The sequence below is a fragment of the Triticum dicoccoides genome, chromosome 5A, assembly GCF_002162155.2.
Source record: "Triticum dicoccoides isolate Atlit2015 ecotype Zavitan chromosome 5A, WEW_v2.0, whole genome shotgun sequence".
In the NCBI taxonomy this organism is placed as follows: domain Eukaryota; kingdom Viridiplantae; phylum Streptophyta; class Magnoliopsida; order Poales; family Poaceae; genus Triticum; species Triticum dicoccoides.
In genome coordinates this window covers 715,288,355-715,305,900 of record NC_041388.1, presented here as the reverse complement: position 1 = coordinate 715,305,900, position 17,546 = coordinate 715,288,355, and positions in this window count along the sequence as shown.

Below are 17,546 nucleotides of genomic sequence, written 5' to 3'. Positions count from 1 at the left end.
CGTAATCACTTAGAAGATTAGAGGGATGTCTATCTAAGTGGGAGTTCTTAAGTAATATGATTAATTGAACTTAAATTTATCATGAACTTAGTCCCTGATAGTATCTTGCTTATTTATGTTGATTGTAGATAGATGGCTCGTGCTGTTGTTCCGTTGAATTTTAATGCGTTCCTTGAGAAAGCAAAGTTGAAAGATGATGGTAGCAATTACACGGACTGGGTCCGTAACTTGAGGATTATCCTCATTGCTGCACAGAAGAATTACGTCCTGGAAGCACCGCTGGGTGCCAGGCCTGCTGCTGGAGCAACACCAGATGTTATGAATGTCTGGCAGAGCAAAGCTGATGACTACTCGATAGTTCAGTGTGCCATGCTTTACGGCTTAGAATCGGGACTTCAACGATGTTTTGAACATCATGGAGCATATGAGATGTTCCAGGAGTTGAAGTTAATATTTCAAGCAAATGCCCGGATTGAGAGATATGAAGTCTCCAATAAGTTCTATAGCGGCAAGATGGAGGAGAACAGTTCTGTCAGTGAGCATATACTCAAAATGTCTGGGTATAATAATCACTTGATTCAATTGGGAGTTAATCTTCCGGATGATTGCGTCATTGACAGAATTCTCCAATCACTGCCACCAAGCTACAAGAGCTTCGTGATGAACTATAATATGCAAGGGATGAACAAGACTATTCCCGAGCTCTTCGCGATGCTGAAAGCTGCGGAGGTAGAAATCAAGAAGGAGCATCAAGTGTTGATGGTTAACAAAACCACTAGTTTCAAGAAAAAGGGCAAAGGGAAGAAGAAGGGGAACTTCAAGAAGAACAGCAAGCAAGTTGCTGCTCAGGAGAAGAAACCCAAGTCTGGACCTAAGCCTGAAACTGAGTGCTTCTACTGCAAGCAGACTGGTCACTGGAAGCGGAACTGCCCCAAGTATTTGGCGGATAAGAAGGATGGCAAGGTGAACAAAGGTATATGTGATATACATGTTATTGATGTGTACCTTACTAGAGCACGCAGTAGCACCTGGGTATTTGATACTGGTTCTGTTGCTAATATTTGCAACTCGAAACAGGGACTACAGAATAAGCGGGCACTGGCAAAGGACGAGGTGACGATGCGCGTGGGAAACGGTTCCAAAGTCGATGTGATCGCGGTCGGCACACTACCTCTACATCTACCTTCGGGATTAATATTAGACCTAAATAATTGTTATTTGGTGCTAGCGTTGAGCATGAACATTATATCTGGATCTTGTTTAATGCGAGACGGTTATTCATTTAAATCAGAGAATAATGGTTGTTCTATTTATATGAATAATATCTTTTATGGTCATGCACCCTTGAAGAGTGGTCTATTCTTATTGAATCTCGATAGTAGTAATACACATATTCATAATGTTGAAGCCAAAAGATGCAGAGTTGATAATGAAAGTGCAACTTATTTGTGGCACTGCCGTTTAGGTCATATCGGTGTAAAGCGCATGAAGAAACTCCATACTGATGGACTTTTGGAACCACTTGATTATGAATCACTTGGTACTTGCGAACCGTGCCTCATGGGCAAGATGACTAAAACACCGTTCTCCGGTACTATGGAGAGAGCAACAAATTTGTTGGAAATCATACATACCGATGTATGTGGTCCGATGAATATTGAGGCTCGTGGCGGATATCGTTATTTTCTCACCTTCACAGATGATTTAAGCAGATATGGGTATATCTACTTAATGAAACATAAGTCTGAAACATTTGAAAAGTTCAAAGAATTTCAGAGTGAAGTTGAAAATCATCGTAACAAGAAAATAAAGTTTCTGCGATCTGATCGTGGAGGAGAATATTTGAGTTACGAGTTTGGTGTACATTTGAAAACTTGTGGAATAGTTTCGCAACTCACGCCACCCGGAACACCACAGCGTAATGGTGTGTCCGAACGTCGTAATCATACTTTACTGGATATGGTGCGATCTATGATGTCTCTTACCGATTTACCGCTATCATTTTGGGGATACGCTCTAGAGACGGCCGCATTCACATTAAATAGGGCACCATCAAAATCCGTTGAGATGACGCCTTATGAACTGTGGTTTGGCAAAAAACCAAAGTTGTCATTTCTTAAAGTTTGGGGCTGCGATGCTTATGTGAAAAAGCTTCAACCTGATAAACTCGAACCCAAATCGGAGAAATGTGTCTTCATAGGATACCCAAAGGAAACTGTTGGGTACACCTTCTATCACAGATCCGAAGGCAAGACATTCGTTGCTAAGAATGGATCCTTTCTAGAGAAGGAGTTTCTCTCGAAAGAAGTGAGTGGGAGGAAAGTAGAACTTGACGAGGTAACTGTACCTGCTCCCTTACTGGAAAGTAGTACATCACAGAAAATTGTTTCAGTAACACCTACACCAGTTAGTGAGGAAGCCAATGATAATGATCATGAAACTTCATATCAAGATACTACTGAACCTCGTAGATCAACCAGAGTAAGATCCGCACCAGAGTGGTACGGTAATCCTGTTCTGGAAGTCATGCTACTAGATCATGATGAACCTACGAACTATGAAGAAGCGATGGTGAGCCCAGATTCCGCAAAGTGGCTTGAAGCCATGAAATCTGAGATGGGATCCTTGTATGAGAACAAAGTATGGACTTTGGTTGACTTGCCCGATGATCGGCAAGCAATTGAGAATAAATGGATCTTTAAGAAGAAGACTGACGCTGATGGTAATGTTACTGTCTACAAAGCTCGACTTGTCGCAAAAGGTTTTTGGCAAGTTCAAGGGATTGACTACTATGAGACCTTCTCACCCGTAGCGATGCTTAAGTCCGTCCGAATCATGTTAGCAATTGCCGCATTTTATGATTATGAAATTTGGCAGATGGATGTCAAAACTGCATTCCTGAATGGATTTCTGGAAGAAGAGTTGTATATGATGCAACCGGAAGGTTTTGTCGATCCAAAGGGAGCTAACAAAGTGTGCAAGCTCCAGCGATCCATTTATGGACTGGTGCAAGCCTCTCGGAGTTGGAATAAACGTTTTGATAGTGTGATCAAAGCATTTGGTTTTATACAGACTTTCGGAGAAGCCTGTATTTACAAGAAAGTGAGTGGGAGCTCTGTAGCATTTCTGATATTGTATGTGGATGACATATTGCTGATTGGAAATGATATAGAATTTCTGGATAGCATAAAGGGATACTTGAATAAAAGTTTTTCAATGAAAGACCTCGGTGAAGCTGCTTACATATTAGGCATTAAGATCTATAGAGATAGATCAAGACGCTTAATTGGACTTTCACAAAGCACATACCATGACAAAATTTTGAAGAAGTTCAAAATGGATCAAGCAAAGAAAGGGTTCTTGCCTGTGTTACAAGGTGTGAAGTTGAGTAAGACTCAATGCCTGACCAATGCAGAAGATAGAGAGAATGTGAAAGATGTTCCCTATGCATCAGCCATAGGATCTATCATGTATTCAATGCTGTGTACCAGACCTGATGTGTGCCTTGCTATAAGTTTAGCAGGGAGGTACCAAAGTAATCCAGGAGTGGATCACTGGACAGCGGTCAAGAACATCCTGAAATACCTGAAAAGGACTAAGGATATGTTTCTCGTATATGGAGGTGACAAAGAGCTCACCGTAAAAGATTACGTTGATGCAAGCTTTGACACTGATCTGGACGATTCTAAATCGCAAACCGGATACGTGTTTACATTAAACGATGGAGCTGTCAATTGGTGCAGTTCTAAACAAAGCGTCGTAGCGGGATCTACATGTGAAGCGGAGTACATAGCTCCTTCGGAAGCAGCGAACGAAGGAGTCTGGATGAAGGAGTTCATATCCGATCTAGGTGTCATACCTAGTGCATCGGGTCCAATGAAAATCTTTTGTGACAATACTGGTACAATTGCCTTGGCAAAGGAATCCAGATTTCACAAAAGGACCAAACACATCAAGAGACACTTCAATTCCATCCAGGATCTAGTCCAGGTGGGAGACATAGAGATTTGCAAGATACATACGGATCTGAATGTTGCAGACCCGTTGACTAAGCCTCTTCCACGAGCAAAACATGACCAGCACCAAGGCTCCATGGGTGTTAGAATCATTACAGTGTAATCTAGATTATTGACTCTAGTGCAAGTGGGAGACTGAAGGAAATATGCCCTAGAGGCAATAATAAAGTTATTATTTATTTCCTTATATCATGATAAATGTTTATTATTCATGCTAGAACTGTATTAACCGGAAATATAATACATGTGTGAATACATAGACAAACAGAGTGTCACTAGTATGCCTCTACTAGACTAGCTCGTTAATCAAAGATGGTTATGTTTCCTAACCATAGACAAAGGAGTTGTTATTTGATTAACGAAGTCACATCATTAGTTGAATGATCTGATTGACATGACCCATTCCATTAGCTTAGCACCCGATCGTTTAGTATGTTGCTATTGCTTTTCTTCATGACTTATACATGTTCCTATGACTATGAGATTATGCAACTCACGTTTACCGGAGGAACACCTTGGGTGCTACCAAACGTCACAACGTAACTGGGTGATTATAAAGGAGCATTACAGGTGTCTCCAAAGGTAGATGTTGGGTTGGCGTATTTCGAGATTAGGATTTGTCACTCCGATTGTCGGAGAGGTATCTCTGGGCCCTCTCGGTAATGCACATCACATAAGCCTTGCAAGCATTGCAACTAATGAGTTAGTTGCGAGATGATGTATTACGGAACGAGTAAAGAGACTTGCCGGTAACGAGATTGAACTAGGTATTGTTGGAAATATGCCCTAGAGGCAATAATAAATTGATTATTATTATATTTCCTTGTTCATGATAATTGTTTATTATCCATGCTAGAATTGTATTGATAGGAAACTCAGATACATGTGTGGATACATAGACAACACCATGTCCCTAGTAAGCCTCTAGTTGACTAGCTCGTTAATCAATAGATGGTTATGGTTTCCTGACCATGGACATTGGATGTCGTTGATAACGGGATCGCATCATTAGGAGAATGATGTGATGGACAAGACCCAATCCTAAGCCTAGCACAAGATCATGTAGTTCGTATGCTAAAGCTTTTCTAATGTCAAGTATCATTTCCTTAGACCATGAGATTGTGCAACTCCCGGATACCGTAGGAGTGCTTTGGGTGTGCCAAACGTCACAACGTAACTGGGTGGCTATAAAGGTACACTACGGGTATCTCTGAAAGTGTCTGTTGGGTTGGCACGAATCGAGATTGGGATTTTGTCACTCCGTGGAAACGGAGAGGTATCTCTGGGCCCACTCGGTAGGACATCATCATAATGTGCACAATGTGACCAAGGGGTTGATCACGGGATGATGTGTTATGGAACGAGTAAAGAGACTTGCCGGTAACGAGATTGAACAAGGTATCGGTATACCGACGATCGAATCTCGGGCAAGTACCATACCGCTAGACAAAGGGAATTGTATACGGGATTGATTGAGTCCTTGACATCGTGGTTCATCCGATGAGATCATCGTGGAACATGTGGGAGCCAACATGGGTATCCAGATCCCGCTGTTGGTTATTGACCGGAGAACATCTCGGTCATGACTACATGTCTCCCGAACCCGTAGGGTCTACACACTTAAGGTTCGATGACGCTAGGGTTATAAAGGAAGTTTGTATGTGGTTACCGAATGTTGTTCGGAGTCCCGGATGAGATCCCGGACATCACGAGGAGTTCCGGAATGGTCCGGAGGTAAAGATTTATATATAGGAAGTCCTGTTTCGGCCATCGGGACAAGTATCGGGGTCATCGGTATTGTACCGGGACCACCGGAAGGGTCCCGGGGGCCCACCGGGTGGGGCCACCTGCCCCGGGGGGCCACATGGGCTGTAGGGGGTGCGCCTTGGCCTACATGGGCCAAGGGCACCAGCCCCAAGAGGCCCATGCGCCTAGGGAACCCTAGAGGGAAGAGTCCTAAAGGGGGAAGGCACCTCCGAGGTGCCTTGGGGAGGATGGACTCCTCCCCCCCTCTTGGCCGCACCCCTTTCTTGGAGTAAGGGGCAAGGCTGCGCCTCCCCCCTCTCCCCTGCCCCTATATATAGTGGAGGGGAGGGAGGGCATCCATACCTGAGCCCTTGGCGCCTCCCTCCCTCCCGTGACACCTCCTCCTCTCCCGTAGGTGCTTGGCGAAGCCCTGCAGGATTGCCACGCTCCTCCATCACCACCACGCCGTTGTGCTGCTGCTGGATGGAGTCTTCCTCAACCTCTCCCTCTCTCCTTGCTGGATCAAGGCGTGGGAAACATCGTCGAGCTGTACGTGTGTTGAACGCGGAGGTGCCGTCCGTTCGGCACTAGGATCATCGGTGATCTGAATCACGACGAGTACGACTCCATCAACCCCGTTCACTTGAACGCTTCCGCTTAGCGATCTACAAGGGTATGTAGATGCACTCTCCTTTCTACTCGTTGCTGGTCTCTCCATAGATAGATCTTGGTGATTCGTAGGAAAAATTTTGAATTTCTGCTACGTTCCCCAACAGTGGCATCATGAGCTAGGTCTATTGCGTAGATTCTTTGCACGAGTAGAACACAAAGTAGTTGTGGGCGTCGATATTGTTCAATATGCTTGCCGTTACTAGTCTTATCTTGATTCGGCGGCATCGTGGGATGAAGCGGCCCGGACCAACCTTACACGTACGCTTACGTGAGACTGGTTCCACCGACAAACATGCACTAGTTGCATAAGGTGGCTGGCGGGTGTCTGTCTCTCCCACTTTAGTCGGATCGGATTCGATGAAAAGGGTCCTTATGAAGGGTAAATAGCAATTGGCATATCACGTTGTGGTTCATGCGTAGGTAAGAAACGTTCTTGCTAGAAACCCATAGCAGCCACGTAAAACATGCAAACAACAATTAGAGGACGTCTAACTTGTTTTTGCAGGGTATGCTATGTGATGTGATATGGCCAAAAAGGATGTGATGAATGATATATGTGATGTATGAGATTGATCATGTTCTTGTAATAGGAATCACGACTTGCATGTCGATGAGTATGACAACCGGCAGGAGCCATAGGAGTTGTCTTTATTTATTTGTGACCTGCGTGTCAACTTAAACGTCATGTAATTACTTTACTTTATTGCTAACCGTTAGCCATAGTAGTAGAAGTAATAGTTGGCGAGTCAACTTCATGAAGACACGATGATGGAGATCATGATGATGGAGATCATGGTGTCATGCCGGTGACGATGATGATCATGGAGCCCCGAAGATGGAGATCAAAAGGAGCAAAGTGATGATGGCCATATCATGTCACTATTTGATTGCATGTGATGTTTATCATGTTTATACATCTTATTTGCTTAGAACGACGGTAGTAAATAAGATGATCCCTTACAACAATTTCAAGAAGTGTTCTCCCCTAACTGTGCACCGTTGCGACAGTTCGCTGTTTCAAAACATCACGTGATGATCGGGTGTTTTATTCAGACGTTCAAATACAACGGGTGTTGACGAGCCTAGCATGTACAGACATGGCCTCGGAACACATGCAAAACACTTAGCGTTAACTTGACGAGCCTAGCATGTACAGACATGGCCTCGGAACACGGAGACCGAAAGGTCGAACATGAGTCGTATAGAAGATACGATCAACATGAAGATGTTCACCGATGATGACTAGTCCGTCTCACGTGATGATCGGACACGGCCTAGTTTGACTCGGATCATGTAATCACTTAGATGACTAGAGGGATGTCTATCTGAGTGGGAGTTCATAAGATGAACTTAATTATCCTGAACATAGTCAAAAGACCTTTTGAGTTCTACTGTTTAGATATGTTCCTAGAGAAAAATTAGTTGAAAGTTGATAGTAGCAATTATGCGGACTAGGTCCGTAAACTGAGGATTGTCCTCATTGCTTCATAGAAGGCTTATGTCCTTAATGCACCGCTCAGTGTGCTGAACCTCGAACGTTGTCTGTGGTTGTTGCGAACATCTGACATACACGTTTTGATAACTACGTGATAGTTCAGTTAAACGGTTTAGAGTTGAGGCACCAAAGACATTTTTGAAACATCGCGAAACATATGAGATGTTTTGAGGGCTGAAATAGGGATTTCAGGCTCGTGCCCATGTCAAGAGGTATAAGACCTCCGATGACTTTCTTAACCTGCAAACTAAGGAGAAAAGCTCAATTGTTGAGCTTGTGCTCAGATTGTCTGAGTACAACAATCATTTGAATCGAGTGGGAGTTGATCTTCCAGATAAGACAGTGATGGTTCTCCAAAGTCATTGCCACCAAGCTGTTAGAGCTTCGTGATGAACTATAACATATCAGGGATAGATATGATGATCCTTGAGGTATTCGCGATGTTTGACACCGCGAAAGTAGAAATCAAGAAGGAGCATCAATTGTTGATGGTTGGTGAAACCACTAGTTTCAAGAAGGGCAAGGGCAAGAAGGGATACTTCATGAAACGGCAAATCAGCTGCTGCTCTAGTGAAGAAACCCAAGGTAAAACCCAAACCCGAGACTAAGTGCTTCTGTAATAAGGGGAACAACCACTAGAGCAGAATTACCCTAGATACTTGGTAGATAAGAAGGCTGGCAAGGTCGATAGAAGTATATTGGATATACATTGTGTTAATGTGTACTTTGCTAGTACTCCTAGTAGCACCAGGGTATTAGATACTGGTTCGGTTGCTAAGTGTTAGTAACTCGAAACAAAAGGCTACGGAATAAACGGAGACTAGCTAAAGGTGAGCTGACGATATGTGTTGGAAGTTTTTTCCAAGCTTGATATGATCAAGCATCGCACGCTCCCTCTACCAAAGAGATTGCTGTTAAACCTAAATAATTGTTATTTGGTGTTTGCGTTGAGCATAGACATGATTGGATTACGTCTATCACAATACGGTTATTCATTTAAGGAGAATAATGGTTACTCTGTTTACTTGAATAATACCTTCAATGGTCTTACACCTAAAATGAATGGTTTATTAAATCTCGATCGTAGTGATACACATGTTCATGCCAAAAGATAGTAATGATAGTACCACCTACTTGTGGCACTGCCACGTAAGTCATATCGGTATAAAACGCATGAAGAAGCTCCATATTGATGGATCTTTGGGCTCACTCGTTTTTGAAAAGTTTGAGACATGCGAACCATGTCTATTGGTGTATATGCATGAAGAAACTCCATGCAAATGGACCGTTTTGACTCACTTGATTTTGAATCACTTGGGACATGCAAATCATACCACATGGGCAAGATGACTGAAAAGCCTCGTTTTTCAGTAAGATGGAACAAGATAGCAACTTGTTGGAAGTAACACATTTTGATGTGTGCAGTCCAATGAGTGCCGAGGCATGCAGTGAATATCGTTATGTTCTTACTTCACAGATGATTCGAGTATATTTACTTGACGAATCACGAGTCTGAATTATTGAAAGGTTCAAGTAATTTCAGTGTGAAGTTGAAAGATCGTCGTGACAAGAGGATAAAAGATCTATGATATGATCATAGAGATGAATATCTGAATCACGAGTTTGGCACAGAATTAAGACATTGTGGAAATTGTTTCACAACTAATACAGCCTGGAACACCATAGTGTGATGGTGTGTCCAAACATCATAACTGCACCCTATTGGATATGATGCGTACCATGATGTCTCTTATCGAATTACCACTATTGTTCATGGGTTAGGCATTAGAGACAACCACATTCACTTTAAATAGGGCACCACGTAATTCCGTTGAGACGACACCGTATGAACTATGGTTTGGAGAAACCTAAGTTGCCGTTTCTTGAAAGTTTGGGGCTGCGACGCTTATGTGAAAAGGTTTCACGTTGATAAGCTCGAGCCCAAAGCAGATAAAATGCATCTTCATAGGACACCCAAAAACAGTTGAGTATACCTCCTAATTCAGATCCGAAAGCAATAGGGATTGTTTCTTGAATCGGGTCCTTTTTCGAGGAAAGGTTTCTCTCGAAAAGTTGAAGTGGGAGGATGGTGGAGACTTGATGAGGTTATTGAACCGTCACTTCAACAACTGTGTAGCAGGGCACAGGAAGTTGTTCCTGTGGCACGTACACCAACTGAAGTGGAAGCTTATGATAGTGATCATGAAACTTCGGATCGAGTCACTACCAAACCTCGTGGGATGACAAGGATGCGTACTACTTCAGAGTGGTACGTAATCCTGTCTTGGAAGTCATGTTGCTAGACAACAATGAACCTACGAGCTATGGAGAAGCGATGGTGGGCCCGGATTCCGATAAATGGCTCAAGGCCATAAAACCCGAGAGAGGATCCATGTATGAAAACAAAGTGTAGACTTTGGAAGAACTACTTGATGGTCGTAAGGCTGTTAGGTACATATGGATTTTGAAAGGAAGACAGACAATGATGGTAAGTGTCACCATTGAGAAAGCTCGACTTGTCGTTAAGATGTTTTTCGACAAGTTCAAGGAGTTGACTATGATGAGACTTTCACACTCGTAGCGATGCTAAGAGTCTGTTGGAATTATATTAGCAATTACTGCATTATTTATGAAATCTTGCAGATAGGATGTCAAAACATTGTTTCCTTGACGATTCTTGAGGAAAGGTTGTATGTGATACAACCGGAAGGTTTTGTCTATCCTGAAATATGCTAATAAGTATGCAAAGCTCCAGCAATCCCTCTGAGGACTGGAGTGAGCATCTCGGAGTTGGAATGTATGCTTTGATGATGATCAAAGATTTTGGGTGTATACAAAGTTTATGAGAAACTTGTATTTCCAAAGAAGTGAGTGGGAGCACTATAGAATTTCTGATAAGTATATGTTGTTGACATATTGATGATCAGAAATGATGTAGAATTTCTAGAAAGCATATAGGGTTATTTGAAAGGTGTCTTTCAATAGAAAACCTGGATTAAGCTACTTAAACATTGAGCATCAAGACCTATGAGGATAGATCAAAAACGCTTAATGGTACTTTCAAATGAGCACATACCTTGACATGATCTTGAAGGTGTTCAAGGTGGATCAGTCAAAGAAGGAGTTCTTGCCTGAGTTGTAAGGTATGAAGTTAAGACTTAAAGCTCGACCACGGCAGAATAGAGAGAAAGGACGAAGGTCGTCCCCTATGCTTAAGACATAGGCTCTACAGTATGCTATGCTGTGTACCGCACCTGAAGTGTGCCTTGCCATGAGTCAGTCAAGGGGTACAAGAGTGATCCAAGAATGGATCATAGTACAGCGGTCAAAGTTATCCTTACTAACTAGTGGACTAAGGAATTTTCTCGATTATGGAGGTGGTAAAAGAGTTTGTCGTAAAGGGTTACGTCGATGCAAGCTTGACACCTATCCGGATAGCTCTGAGTAGAGATACCGGATACGTATAATGGAACAACAATTTAGAATAGCTCCAAGTAGAACAGTTATTTGGAATAGCTCCAAATAGAACGTGGTAGCTGCATCTAGGAGATGACATAGAGATTTGTAAAGCACACACGGATCTGAAAGGTTCAGACCCGTTGACTATAACCTCTCTCACAAGCATAACATGATCAAACCCAGAACTCATCGAGTGTTAATCACATGGTAAATGTGAACTAGATTATTGACTCTAGTAAACTCTTTGGGTGTTAGTCACATGGGGATGTGACCTTGAGTGTTAATCACATATCGATGTGAACTAGATTATTGACTCTAGTGCAAGTGGGAGACTGTTGGAAATATGCCCTAGAGGCAATAATAAATTGATTATTATTATATTTCCTTGTTCATGATAATTGTTTATTATCCATGCTAGAATTGTATTGATAGGAAACTCAGATACATGTGTGGATACATAGACAACACCATGTCCCTAGTAAGCCTCTAGTTGACTAGCTCGTTAATCAATAGATGGTTATGGTTTCCTGACCATGGACATTGGATGTCGTTGATAACGGGATCGCATCATTAGGATAATGATGTGATGGACAAGACCCAATCCTAAGCCTAGCACAAGATCATGTAGTTCGTATGCTAAAGCTTTTCTAATGTCAAGTATCATTTCCTTAGACCATGAGATTGTGCAACTCCCGGATACCGTAGGAGTGCTTTGGGTGTGCCAAACGTCACAACGTAACTGGGTGGCTATAAAGGTACACTACGGGTATCTCTGAAAGTGTCTGTTGGGTTGGCACGAATCGAGATTGGGATTATGTCACTCCGTGTAAACGGAGAGGTATCTCTGGGCCCACTCGGTAGGACATCATCATAATGTGCACAATGTGACCAAGGGGTTGATCACGGGATGATGTGTTACGGAACGAGTAAAGAGACTTGCCGGTAACGAGATTGAACAAGGTATCGGTATACCGACGATCGAATCTCGGGCAAGTACCATACCGTTAGACAAAGGGAATTGTATACGGGATTGATTGAGTCCTTGACATCGTGGTTCATCCGATGAGATCATCGTGGAACATGTGGGAGCCAACATGGGTATCCAGATCCCGCTGTTGGTTATTGACCGGAGAACATCTCGGTCATGACTACATGTCTCCCGAACCCGTAGGGTCTACACACTTAAGGTTCGATGACGCTAGGGTTATAAAGGAAGTTTGTATGTGGTTACCGAATGTTGTTCGGAGTCCCGGATGAGATCCCGGACGTCACGAGGAGTTCCGGAATGGTCCGGAGGTAAAGATTTATATATAGGAAGTCCTGTTTCGGCCATCGGGACAAGTTTCGGGGTCATCGGTATTGTACCGGGACCACCGGAAGGGTCCCGGGGGCCCACCGGGTGGGGCCACCTGCCCCGGGGGGCCACATGGGCTGTAGGGGGTGCGCCTTGGCCTACATGGGCCAAGGGCACCAGCCCCTAGAGGCCCATGCGCCAAGAAATAGGAAAAAGGGGAGAGTCCTAAAGGGGGAAGGCACCTCCGAGGTGCCTTGGGGAGGATGGACTCCTCCCCCCCTCTTGGCCGCACCCCTTTCTTGGAGTAAGGGGCAAGGCTGCGCCTCCCCCCTCTCCCCTGCCCCTATATATAGTGGAGGGGAGGGAGGGCATCCATACCTGAGCCCTTGGCGCCTCCCTCCCTCCCGTGACACCTCCTCCTCTCCCGTAGGTGCTTGGCGAAGCCCTGCAGGATTGCCACGCTCCTCCATCACCACCACGCCGTTGTGCTGCTGCTGGATGGAGTCTTCCTCAACCTCTCCCTCTCTCCTTGCTGGATCAAGGCGTGGGAGACATCGTCGAGCTGTACGTGTGTTGAACGCGGAGGTGCCGTCCGTTCGGCACTAGGATCATCGGTGATCTGAATCACGACGAGTACGACTCCATCAACCCCGTTCATTTGAACGCTTCCGCTTAGCGATCTACAAGGGTATGTAGATGCACTCTCCTTTCTACTCATTGCTGGTCTCTCCATAGATAGATCTTGGTGATTCGTAGGAATTTTTTTGAATTTCTGCTACGTTCCCCAACAGGTATTGGATACCGACGATCGAATCTCGGGCAAGTAACATACCGATGACAAAGGGAACAACTTATGTTGTTATGCGGTCTGACCGATAAAGATCTTCGTAGAATATGTAGGAGCCAATATGGGCATCCAGGTCCCGCTATTGGTTATTGACCGGAGACGTGTCTCGGTCATGTCTACATCGTTCTCGAACCCGTAGGGTCCGCACGCTTAAGGTTACGATGACAGTGATATTATGAGTTTATGCATTTTGATGTACCGAAGGTTGTTCGGAGTCCCGGATGTGATCACGGACATGACGAGGAGTCTCGAAATGGTCGAGACGTAAAGATTGATATATTGGAAGCCTATATTTGGATATCAGAAGTGTTCCGGGTGAAATCGGGATTTTACCGGAGTACCGGGAGGGTTACCGGAACCCCCCGGGAGCTATATGGGCCATAGTGGGCCTTAGTGGAAAAGAGAAGGGGCTACCCTAGATGGGCTGCACGCCTCCCCCTTCCCCTAGTCCTATTAGGACTAGGAGAGGTGGCCGGGCCCCTCCTCCTCTTTTCCCCCTCCGCGAATCCTATTCCAACTAGGATTGAGGGGGGGGGGGAATCCTACTCCCAGAGGGAGTAGGACTCTCCTGGCGCACCAAGCTTGGCCGGCCAGCCTCCCCCCTCTAGTCCTTTATATACTTAGGTAGAGGCACCCTAGAACACACAAGTTGATCCACGTGATCTATTCCTTAGCCTTGTGCGGTGCCCCCTGCCACCATATTCCTCGATAATACTGTAGCGGAGTTTAGGCGAAGCCCTGCTGCTGTAGTTCATCAAGATCGTCACCACGCCGTCATGCTGACGGAACTCTTCCCCGACACTTTGCTGGATCGGAGTCCGGGGATCGTCATCGAGCTGAACGTGTGCTCGAACTCGGAGGTGCCGTAGTTTCGGTGCTTGATCGGTTGGATTGTGAAGATGTATGACTACTTCCTCTATGTCGTGTCATCGCTTCCGCAGTCGGTCTGCGTTGGGTACGTAGACAACACTCTCCCCTCTCGTTGCTATGCATCACATGATCTTGCGTGTGCGTAGGAAATTTTTTGAAATTACTACGAAACCCAACAGTTTATGTTGACACGCAGGTCATAAATAAATTGAGACAACTCCTATGGCTCCTGCTGGTTGTCATACTCATCGACATACAAGTCGTGATTCCTATTACAAGAACATGATCAATCTCATACATCATATATCATTCATCACATTCTTATTGGCCATATCACATCACATAGCATACCCTGCAAAAACAAGTTAGACGTCCTCTAATTGTTGTTTGCATGTTTTACGTGGCTGCTATGGGTTTCTAGCAAGAACGTTTCTTACCTACGCAAAACCACAACGTGATATGCCAATTGCTATTTACCCTTCATAAGGACCCTTTTCATCGAATCCGATCCGACTAAAGTGGGAGAGACAGACACCCGCCAGCCACCTTATGCAACTAGTGCATGTCAGTCGGTGGAACCGGTCTCACGTAAGCGTACGTGTAAGGTTGGTCCGGGCCGCTTCATCCCACAATGCCGCCGAATCAAGATTGGACTAGTAACGGTAAGCATATCGAACAAAATCAACGCCCACAATTACTTTGTGTTCTACTCATGCATAGTAACTACGCATAGACCTAGCTCTGATACCACTGTTGGGAAACGTAGCAGAAATTCAAAATTTTCCTACGTGTCACCAAGATCTATCTATGAAGAGACCAGCAACGAGGGGAAGGAGAGTGCATCTACATACCCTTGTAGATCGCTAAGCGGAAGCGTTCAAGAGAACGGGGTTGAAGGAGTCGTACTCGTCGTGATCCAAATCATCGGAGATCCTAGTGCCGAATGGACGGCACCTCTGCGTTCAACACACGTACAGCCCGGCGACGTCTCCCATGCCTTGATCCAGCAAGGAGAGAGGGAGAGGTTGAGGAAGACTCCATCCAGCAGCAGCACAACGGCGTGGTGGTGGTGGAGGAGCGTGGTGATCCAGCAGAGCTTCGCCAAGCACCGCGAGATACGAGGAGGGAGAGAGGTAGGGCTGCGCCAGCAAGAGGAGAGTAACTCGTGTGTATTGGGCAGCCCAAACCTCAACTATATATAGGGGGAGGGGAGGGGCTGTGCCCCCACCTAGGGTTCCCTCCCTAGGGGTGGCGGCAGCCCCCTAGATCCCATCTAGGGGCGGCCAAGGGGAGGGGAGAGGGGGAGGCGCACCAGGGTGGGCCTTAGGGCCCATCTGCCCTAGGGTTTGCCCCCTTCCCCTCTTCCTTGCGCCTTGGGCCTGGGTGGGGGGCGCACCAGCCCACCTGGGGCTGGTCCCCTCCCACACTTGGCCCATGCAGCCCTCCGGGGCTTGTGGCCCCACTTGGTGGACCCCCAGGACCCTTCCGGTGGTCCCGGTACGTTACCGATAAAACCCAAAACTTTTCCGGTGACCAAAACAGGACTTCCCATATATAAATATTTACCTCTAGACCATTCCGGAACTCCTCGTGACGTCCAGGATCTCATCCGGGACTCCGAACAACATTCGGTAACCACATACAAACTTCCTTTATAACCCTAGCGTCATCGAACCTTAAGTGTGTAGACCCTACGGGTTCGGGAACCATGCAGACATGACCGAGACATTCTCCGATCAATAACCAACAGCGGGATCTGGATACCCATGTTGGCTCCCACATACTCCACGATGATCTCATCGGATGAACCACAATGTCAAGAACTTAATCAATCCCGTATACAATTCCCTTTGTCTATCGGTACGATACTTGCCCAAGATTTGATCGTCGGTATCCCGATACCTTGTTCAATCTCGTTACCGGCAAGTCTCTTTACTCATTTCGTAACACATCATCCCGTGATCAACTCCTTGATCACATTGTGCACATTATGATGATGTCCTACCGAGTGGGCCCAGAGATACCTCTCCGTCACACGGAGTGACAAATCCCAGTCTCGATTCGTGCCAACCCAACAGACACTTTCGGAGATACCCGTAGTGCACCTTTATAGTCACCCAGTTACGTTGTGACGTTTGGCACACCCAAAGTATTCCTACAGTATCCGGGAGTTGCACAATCTCATGGTCTAAGGAAATGATACTTGACATTAGAAAAGCTTTAGCATACGAACTACATAATCTTGTGCTAGGCTTAGGATTGGGTCTTGTCCATCACATCATTCTCCTAATGACGTGATCCCGTTATCAATGACATCCAATGTCCATGGTCAGGAAACCGTAACCATCTGTTGATCAACAAGCTAGTCAACTAGAGGCTTACTAGGGACATGGTGTTGTCTATGTATCCACACATGTATCTGAGTTTCCTATCAATACAATTCTAGCATGGATAATAAACGATTATCATGAACAAGGAAATATAATAATAATCAATTTATTATTGCCTCTAGGGCATATTTCCAACACATAGGTATTTATATCATTATAACATGGCAAAAGAGATTTGAGATCACAATAATGATGTTTAGTGGCATTTTTGAGCATGTGTCTAATGAAGCGATGGCATTTTTGAGCAGTTGAAATTTCTAGTGGCAAAACTGAGTAGTGGGACACAACCGGTGGCATAACTGAACCCTAAAAAGAAAATCAAATAAGATTTTATTTTGGAGTTCTTGGCTAGTTTATTTGAATTTAGGAAAAATTGCATGTTTTTCAAAACTGCATTTTAGGGCCAAGAAAATGTTCATCTCATTCCAAATATTTTATTTAGGTGGTGAAAATTTATTTTGGCATTTCTAGAATTTTTCTTAGTCTCGGCGGAATTGTTTTTTTTAAACTGTTCGCGCACCTGACTGGGCCGAAGGCCCAGCCGAGCTGGGCCAAGCCCGCGGCGCCGCCGTTTCCCGCACCGGCTCGGGAACGGAGTCCCGAGCGAAGCCGCCGCTGTCGCTCGAGTCCGGGAGGAACACGCATCCCGAGACGGCCCCTTCCCCAAGCCGCGTCGCCCCCCTCTCGTAAATAGCCGCCGCCACCCCACCCCGCCACCTCGCCTCGCCCTGCCCCGCCTCCCACAGCCGCCTCGCCG